Source organism: Lolium perenne, chromosome 4 (assembly GCF_019359855.2).
Source record: "Lolium perenne isolate Kyuss_39 chromosome 4, Kyuss_2.0, whole genome shotgun sequence".
Taxonomy (NCBI): Eukaryota; Viridiplantae; Streptophyta; class Magnoliopsida; order Poales; family Poaceae; genus Lolium; species Lolium perenne.
In genome coordinates this window covers 157,130,503-157,140,103 of record NC_067247.2, presented here as the reverse complement: position 1 = coordinate 157,140,103, position 9,601 = coordinate 157,130,503, and the positions used below count along the sequence as shown (strand labels likewise).

General features: G+C 40.8%; 1 long non-coding RNA gene across 1 annotated transcript; it reads left to right on the top strand.

Annotated features, from left to right (window-relative positions):
* Positions 1-5,795: 5,795 nt before the first annotated feature.
* On the top strand, positions 5,796-8,252 carry LOC127294260 (uncharacterized). The gene is made up of 6 exons (XR_007846504.2): positions 5,796-5,949; positions 6,459-6,736; positions 6,824-7,024; positions 7,201-7,627; positions 7,762-7,826; positions 7,915-8,252. It is a non-coding gene; the product is annotated as an uncharacterized lncRNA (long non-coding RNA).
* Positions 8,253-9,601: the final 1,349 nt, after the last annotated feature.

Genomic DNA, 9,601 nt, shown 5'->3' with positions numbered 1-9,601 from the left:
GACATTCCACCGAGAGGGCCCAGAGTATATCTATCCGTCATCGGGATGGACAAATCCCACTGTTGATCCATATGCCTCAACTCATACTTTCCGGATACTTAATCCCACCTTTATAGCCACCCATTTACGCAGTGGTGTTTGGTGTAATCAAAGTACCTTTCCGGTATAAGTGATTTACATGATCTCATGGTCATAAGGACTAGGTAACTATGTATCGAAAGCTTATAGCAAATAACTTAATGACGAGATCTTATGCTACGCTTAATTGGGTGTGTCCATTATATCATTCACACAATGACATAACCTTGTTATTAATAACATCCAATGTTCATGATTATGAAACTAATCATCCATTAATCAACAAGCTAGTTTAAGAGGCATACTAGGGACTTCTTGTTTGTCTACATATCACACATGTACTAATGTTTCGGTTAATACAATTCTAGCATGATATATAAACATTTATCATAAACATAAAGATATAAATAATAACCACTTTATTATTGCCTCTAGGGCATATCTCCTTCAATCTCTTGCCAAGTAAGTGGAGGTTATCAACAGTAAGTATGCATACATGTTAGAGAAAAATCAACGGGCCACTAACGGAAGCCATGCCTAATCATGGTGGAAGTTTCAGCAAAGAGCATCCTCAATAGGAAGAGTGAAAACAGTGAGAAAGAAAACAAAAAGAGTTAGTGAAAAAAGAGTGGAAAAAAAGAAAAAGAAAGAAAGAAAAAGAGTTAGAGAAAAAAGTGAGAAATAGTTAGAGAGGATGCTCACCGTCTGTTGTTCATGTTGTCCCAGTATGGATGGCCTATAGTAGAGTAATCTATCTCCTTTGGTCCTTTGTACAGGCGTCATGAAGGTGCCCCATTGCGATACTTGGTTAAAACATGTATGTTGAAAGGTTGTGGTTACCCGGAGGTGAGTAACAAGAGGTGTAATCCTTAGCAACCAAGAAAATGGGGCAAAATTTACTCATAAGAGGTCAAACACATGACTCACAGATATCTCCACACAGAGAGATTCATGTTACCCCATCCTTATTATTATTGTTGACATGAATTGCATATCTCAAAACCTCGTTTTATTCTCTCTACTTTTTATTTTGTTAGAGGACTAGCACATACATTTCCTGCTTACTTTCTTGTGTTCAAGATTCAAAAGTATCCAAAGAATCAAAAGAGAGGACAAAGAGTCTTCCAAACAATTATATATGATTCTCCTAAGCATGCTTTATGGTTCATATTACTTATCATTCATGTTTCTTACTGTCGGGGGGATGGCCCCCGGTAGGCCAAGACTATGGAAAATATGCCATGATAAACCATTTGTATACTGGATTAAAGATTAATCCGGATGCTCAAAGTTGAGTATGAACTGTGCTAAGTTGATACGGACCGGTATACCGGGAGGAGTATGCCGGAGTACGAAAAACATAAGAGATTGAGGTACAAAGGTAAAGATACTGGAGATCCGGCATAGGCTCAACTGTATCATGTCAGCATTCCAGTCAAAGATTCCCTTAAGGACCAAAGGACAAGATGAGCGAAGCACTTCAGATTTAATCGAAGCCCTGACGCCAAAGAAGTTGCTGACGTTAAAGATACCGGGGAAGGTCATCAGCCCTCTGATTAAAGACATAAGCGTCGTCACGGGGGCCAAAGAATCTTTATAAAGTAGCTTAGGTCAGCAAAGATACCCCTAGGGTTCCTTCCCTTGTAAGCCTCCTCTCCCCTATATAAGGAGAGGAGGGACACCCCTGCGCGGGACGGACGGACGGTTCATCAGATAATCTATCTAGGGTTCGGTAGAGGTTCTCACCTTGTAGCCATACGTCTTCAACCTCTGGCCCTTGGCCAAGTTCCTGAAAATCAATACAATCCTGAGTTCAATCTCTTTCTCCATCTTAACCTCCCCCTCACCCGGATCCTCAAGCGTACATCCGGCCCCAACTTAAGCCATCCAATGACATTTGTCTGTTCACCACGACGACACTTACAATGTTATTTACTATAATGCATGCTTTGTAGAATGTAAGAGTTATCACTTTATAAGTTCATATTACTTATTGTCATTCTTTATTGACTGAACCTTGTGATACTTTGCATGATTATTTAGAAGCTATATATAAACTCCAAAGTTCATGTTAGTTTTATCACCTTTATACTCGGGGATGAGCATAGGTTAAGCCTGGGATGTTGATGCATGCATACATGAACTTTGTCATTTATCATATTGAATTTCCACATATTTGCAACATATATGATGGATTTACGAATGATTCCCTTTATTTGGTTTATAACTCAGCAGAACATGAATTTCCTATTTTGTGTATTTTTCACTTTCAGAGACCTATACAGAGTTAAATTGAGCTGTGATTTTTGGAGCATCATTTTTTTCATCGGGAGAAGCACCTTGGTACCTAGAAACACATCTGGAAGGGCCTGAGGCCCAAAAGAGCCCAAGTGGCGTGCCCAGACATGTAGGGCGCGCCACCTGCCATCTTTCGGCCATCGATCGTCCAATTTGCGTGATTTTTCGCCCACCGACGTATTTTGACCTAAAAATCACTATATATCTGGCCCGGAAGAATTATCGGGGAAGAGCGCCGCAGAAGACAGAAACACGAAAATAGAGGCTGCAACAGCGAAAATTGGAGGGGGAAACTCCGCCGGAGCCGCCACCGGAGGGATCTCCACCTTCTTCAACGTCTTCATCTTCATCACCATGATCAAGGGGGAGTAGTCCACCTCTGGACTACGGGTTAGTGGCAGTAGCTTGATCTATTTCTCTCATGTTCTTCATAGTTCTTAGTGCCATATGAGCTGCCCAACATGATTATGGCCATATTTTTATTACCTATGTGGTGGATTCTTATTCTATGATATTGTGCTATGAGATCTGATCATATTATGTGCAAGATGTATTAATAGATGCATATTATATACCCCGTTCTTAAGTATTGGTTCTGATCCAACTTTTATGCAAAAGCGTGTGCGGGTTGATGTGTGTATTAGATGGAGTAGCATGGTTTTAGTGATTGAATAGTGACAACAAATTCATGATCTATTATGGTTTTGCCTTTTTTTTGCTACCTCACTAGGGATAAAGTGAATGTATGTGATATGTTCGTCAGGTGACAAAAGTGATGATCTTGTTTGTTTAAGGTAGCATATTTGATATTCAAACATCATGTCAAAGTACTTATGGCTATATATGCTCTGTTAATTCTTAATACAAGATTGCATGGAGTTTTCCTTTTCTTGTGAAGTATAAGAGAGATGTGTTGCATCATCTCCATGTTAGCACGTGATGCCCATATGAATGTGTATCTTTCACATGTTATTATTCTGCTTTTCATATCTCATTGGTGAATTGCTATTGTTCACTACAACTTAAAAGACATAATAGTCAAGTGAACCCATGAACCCGGTCCACATTTTTATCATTAGGAACACCTTTATATTGCTTTTATCTTACTTTTTTTGATTCATTATTTTAATCCAAAAATACAAAATATTTACTTATCCTATTTGCATCCAAAACCCCAAAACAATCACCCTTTTACTGTTTTTTACTTACTTACTTTATTTAATCTAATTTTATTTATTTTATTACTACTTGGAAACATCGAAAGATGAATAAGATTGTGATCACTCCCTTTTTTATACGCGTTTTAGAGCATTTTGGTGATCACTTCTCCTTGCATTATTGTCAGCATAGCTCCGCCAGGTGAGTTTTCAGCGTTCGAAACATGGCAAGCTACATCAACAACATTGCCGTCGGCATAACTCTCGCGCCGTCAGTACCTCGCGGCTCGCGCCAATAGCCATGGTATGCCGCCGGCCGACATGTTATGTTGATGCGGGCTTTGCCAACGGTTGGAAGCCAACGACAACCGTCAGCGCAACACTAAGCCGATAAAAATCTAGGTTGTGCCGACGAACTTTGCTGCCTTCAACTTTTAACCCTCATGTAGTGAGAAATGGCGCTAAGGCTGCATGCAGGCAAGGGAAAAACCGAAAGAAGTGCTTAATCACCTTACATGCTGGATATAGTTTTTTACAAACATAGTCCCGTATTAAATATCTTCTTTGAGTGATATTTGTTGGCATTAACAAATAGGGTAGATTCCTCTAAACATTTATATGCCATAGATGTTCATTATGTGTTTTCTACAAACTGATGATTATAACCTAAGTTTCCGAAAGACAACTAACACCTTATAATTCTCACTAGTATAACCATTTTATTAACTTTGAAAGATTAGTCTGGATGCAAGTCAAGCTATTTCAGCTAAACAATGTCTAGTGAAATCAATCTAGTGACATAGTAGTACATTACATCGTATACCAAACTCTATCCGATTGACACCTCACAGGATGAGATGTCGCATAGATGGAGTAAATAGGCGATTTTAAAAATATTATGGATTTAACTTGTAAGAATGCAGAATTAAACTAACGTTTATTTTTGAAACACAAAACCTAAATAAGCTAGGTTCAACTAAGTGCATCAACAACAACTGAATCTAAGCAAGATAGTCACAAGATTTATGTAACACAAGTGATAGCAAGATATAAGTAATTCAACCTCGATGACTATCACAAGAAAATTAAATTCAGGTATAGAGATAACCGAGACACTTGGAGACGAGGATGTACTCCGACGTTACCTCACACGAAGTGAGACACGTCACGTTGGAAAGATGCAGGATACCACAAAGGTCTCCCAAACACCACGAAGGAGGGGAGATGCGATTATTGGGAGGTGCCGGTACCTAGCCGCACCTCATACGCCTCCGCATACACTATTTTTGATATAATTTAAATTTAAAATAACAAATGAACTACAATAATTAATTACAAGTTTAACAAATCATAGAAATAATTCAACAAGTTCATCATAGTAAACAAATAATTTAAGATCGACAAAGCACACAAATAATAACAAGTTTGAATCACAATGACGCCCCGGCGTGGAACAACTAATCCTCGGCCTATCCTCTTCTACGATCATGGCCAAGAGGGTGACGAGGATCGTCATATGCTCCTCGTTGCTGATGGCTTCCCTCACCGACATCGACTTCCTTGTCCATCAGAGTGACGAGTGCCTCCTTATCGCCAGAGTCCATCGCCTTGGCAAACCATTGAACACATAAAATGCAAGGTGGACGCGAGGTGGGAACTGAGTACGGGCGGCGGTTTGGCTGTGGAGGGGCGACGACGAGATGGGGCGATGCGGTAGCACATTTAGTGGAAAAGTATATGCGGCGGTGGAGGGATTTCTACCGGAGACTACGGGCCAACGATGGCTAGGGGTGGTTGCAGTGTCGATATGGGTCGCGAGAGGACGTCGCAGGTGGCGAGATGGGGAGAGATTTATGCGAATCTCACCGACAGGGCTGGATCATGGCATTATGTCGTTCATCAGGCGCACCTGCCAACCCTCCTAAAATTAGTTCGGCCTAGAGCCGGCAGATGATAACGTGGACCGCGCCAATAAAAATACTGAATAGGGTTGACAGCTAGAAACGATTTTTTTGCCGTCTCTATTTTTAAGTTTTTAGGACTTTATTAAAAAGCGCTCTAGCTGAGATAGAAATGCAGCATCCACGGCTATATGGCTGTTTTTATATACAGTAAAAAGGAAGGTTTGCGATAACAAATTTCAAAACGTCTGAGCGTGCCAGCAAAGGGAGGTGGGGCATTTTTTGGTCGATGCGTAGGATGGACTTTGTCAGCACGTACGTTAAAAACAAACGAACCAGCTGGATTCCCGCACTAGTTTAACTGTTTAACCCATCGTTATGGCCGTAAATATTTTCTTTACCAGGACGCGAGATCCAGATCTGAGCCTCGCCTGCCTTTAAATAGGGCCTCCCGTGCCAACCCAGTCCTCACCTCACCAGATCTGGATCTCGCGAGCAGCAAGGCGTCCTCCAAGGTAACAGCCATCTTCTTCCCCCTCTTGTCTAGTATTGGTGTTCTTGCATGATTCAGTATCCTTTTATTAACTTAGAAGCTGCTGGTTCCTTGTGCTCCTTATAGTCGTGTTTATCTGCTCTTAAGATCCATCATCGCAGTTCTCTGTTTGCTTACCAGTACCAATTTCTTGGCTAATTTGTTAGTAGTTTTTGCCCATGTTTTCATGCGTGTCAGTAGCTAGAGTAGCGGGGCAAGGTGTGGTAGACAGCAAAATTATTGTGGGATTTATGGGTTGTGGATACTCCTTTGTGTCTGTGTTGACAATATTTATCTGCGTAGGTGTTGTTAGTTGTTACACACTTTTATCCGGATAAATCGAACCTGCCAAAGTTTTCCTAGAATCTTCCTGTGCTAATATTGATATGTCCAGAAGCCTGTATCTCTTGCGTTCTGATTAGTACTACTTTAGTATGTGTAGGAGTTGGATCTGTTAGCCTCATGAATAACTCTTCTTCTCTTGTTTCACAGCTAGCATCAGGAGGAACATGTTGTCCAGTGGATTAAAGCTCAAACCAGCTTTCATAGATCCTAGCAGTTTTGACGTAATAGCATGCCTGGTTTTGCTTTTCATCAAAGGATCTTGAGAGACCAAAATCTGCAATTTTTGGCACCATGTTGTCATCTAGCAGTATATTTGCAGGTTTTAGATCTAAGTGAAGAATATGAATCGCGTGAAGATAATGTAAACCCTCACAAATTCCCTTGATTATTTCGTAGTGCTCTCTCCTTCAGCTCGATCCATTTAGGTATGGTAACTCTTGTTGATACTGGTTACAGTCATAGTGAATCGGAAAACTCAATTTGATACTGACACTTGTTGTTTTGAACTGTAGGATTGAGCCTCTGACAACTGCAATGAAGTTGTCCAGCGCGCACCTCCATGAGAAGTTCCACAAAGTGTCTGAACTGATGAAAATGAAAAAAAAGTGTTGACACAGATGCAAAGATAAATGCACAACAGAAAATTTGTCAAATCTGATGATTGTTGTGCTTTCAGTGTCTACCTAGATGGAGCCTTCATGCTCATATGAAAGGTAGCATCATATGTCACATAATCTTCAGTTTTTTGATAGATTGTTCAGATTGCTTACATACATCACAGTAATAGAAATATTTGTTTAGCATTCCACTTGTTTATACTGTCTAGCCTTTTTGAAGATCAAGAGCTTTCATGTATGCCAAATAATTAACTCTCTTCTCTTCTTTATAGATGCATGAATCTGCATGGAAGAAGTGCTATTAAATAATCAGGGAATTTGAGAGGCTTTACATCATCTTTGCAAGACTTTCATCGTTCACTTAGATCTCAGACCTACAAATATATTCTTGGATAACAATATCGTGCCAAACATTGCCGATTTTTGTCCCTCAAGTTGCTTGGAGGAAAAGCGATACCAAGCTGTTGCTTCAAAACAGTTTGGATCTATGTGGTCTATTGGGATTGGCATGGGTAGTTTTCATTGGTTGTGTAGGTAAGCTCACTAATGGCACATGGCATGCTGCACTAACCTCATTTTGTTGCAGTTAGTGTACATCTCCATTTCCACCTTCGTTGCTCGGAGCTGGTAGATGTGATCAAGCGGCATTGATTGTCCAACAGAAAGTGGTTCCAGTAGGGGCAGCAGAAGTTCCCTAAGGTATATGCTCACATCTTCAGTAGGACAGCACCAGCATTTGTTTCTGTTGTGATGCTTTTTCTTGCCTACAAATGCAGTTTGCTAGAGAGTTACATGTATCAGTTAACTTACCAATGCTATCAACTCTGATGCAGAGATGTTGGGAAACTGCCCATCCATGGATAGTGGCTGAACTCGAGAAACTCAGGTGCAAGCTAAGGTAACTATCACCATAGCCATCTTCTGCAGTTGTTTTGGAACGAAGCACTGCCCAGTTAACATTGCTATGTTTTGTACTTCTATTACAGAAGCAACACCAGGATTCAGGGGAGACAATCCAGGAAAGGATTACCAAGGCGAAGATTGACCCTTTGTGCATACTCCATGAAGTTACTCCTGTTACCTGATAGGATGAGTTAGTATTGGTGTGGCTAGCTTTAGAGAAAGCAGCATGTTGTATTTGCTGGTACTACTTGTGGCCTTATTTATTGATTTTCAAGGTCTCAGTCTTGATTTTTATTTCGGCCTTAGCCTCAATTCTTAAGCCTAGAGCAAACTGGAATTGTTGTGTTAGCCATTGGATTGATGGATGTAAGGACGTATTGGTTATAATCTACAGCTTAAAAGAAAATTGCTTCACATTTCATGTGCCTGGTGTTTGATTCTCGGTTTGACTACCTCATCATTCTTAAGTGCCATCGACGGTTTGGGTTTGCCCGAGCATGAATTTGGGAGGTGAAGAGGACATTATTTAAAAATTTCAATAGAAACCTGAACATGTAAGGTCCTTGGGAGCTGATATTCATGATATTTCCAGTAGAGCAAGACTGATGGATGTAAGGATGTATTGGTTATAATCTACTCCAGTTGTACATCTCAAAATAGCTGCTACTAGTACTACTTATGAAATCTGTCTAGTGCGAAAGTCCATATCACATTTCATGTGCCGTGTGTGATTCTTTCTTGTACTCGTCCTTGATACTGGACTGTAATTTCTGCTGCTGTTTTTCTATAATATCTCCACCTCTCATTCACCGACGTAATGATTTGGAAGTAAGATTTGACTCTTCCTAATTCTATAACACCTAACTAGTTAGCAAATTCTAACTTGCACATTTTTCTAACAAGTGCAATTGTTTTTTTTACTTAGGAATTCGAGTGCTAAAATTGTCGACTGAGGTAGTACCGTAGTAGCAACGAATCGCCCCACCCAAATCAAACCCTCGCTGCCCCACTCTACGGCGGCAGTATCCATGGCGCCGCCACCGGCGCTGATGGATGACATCGTCAACGAGGTACTCCCCCGCCTCCAGTCGCGTCTGCAAGCCCTGGCGCCGCCTCCTCTCCACCGCAGCAGCAACCACATCAAACCTCGTTATATGGCACGTGTGAGTGGCTTCATCGAGGGTACCGATGTCATCTTCGTGGGCACGTCCAAGTCAAGGCAGGTCACGAAGTTAGCTCTGTCTTGGGGGAGAGTACTTCCCTACTCGGGCTTCTACATTCCAGGTACATCGATAGGTACATTGATGTGCCTATGACCCTGTTGTTTATTCCCGAAATGTTACTGCAAAAGTCTAGATTGCGAGTAAAAGGGTACTGCATAGTATTTATTACTACTAACAACATATATAAACTATGGGCAATGATACTGAGCTTAAACTGCTTTCGAAGTCTGTTTTGATAAAATGTTGACAGGTTCATCCGATTTGATGACCTGTTCATCTAAAATGATTACACACATTAATCTCTGTGCAAGCAAGAGAGGTGGTTCTCTTGAGTTCACTTTAGCCTTTTTCATGAATTTGTGTGGGCCGATGACTAGTTAGTGCCTTTTGGGTTAGCGGTGATTTGTTTGTCCTTGTGGTTTGGGAGAAACAAATCAGTATAATCAGCCAGCTGATTTTCGGGGCAAATTTGATAATCAGTGATCTGATTTTTTTTTTATTTGTTGTCGTTTCTGCAGAGATGAAAGCGGCTTCTACAGGTGAGGAG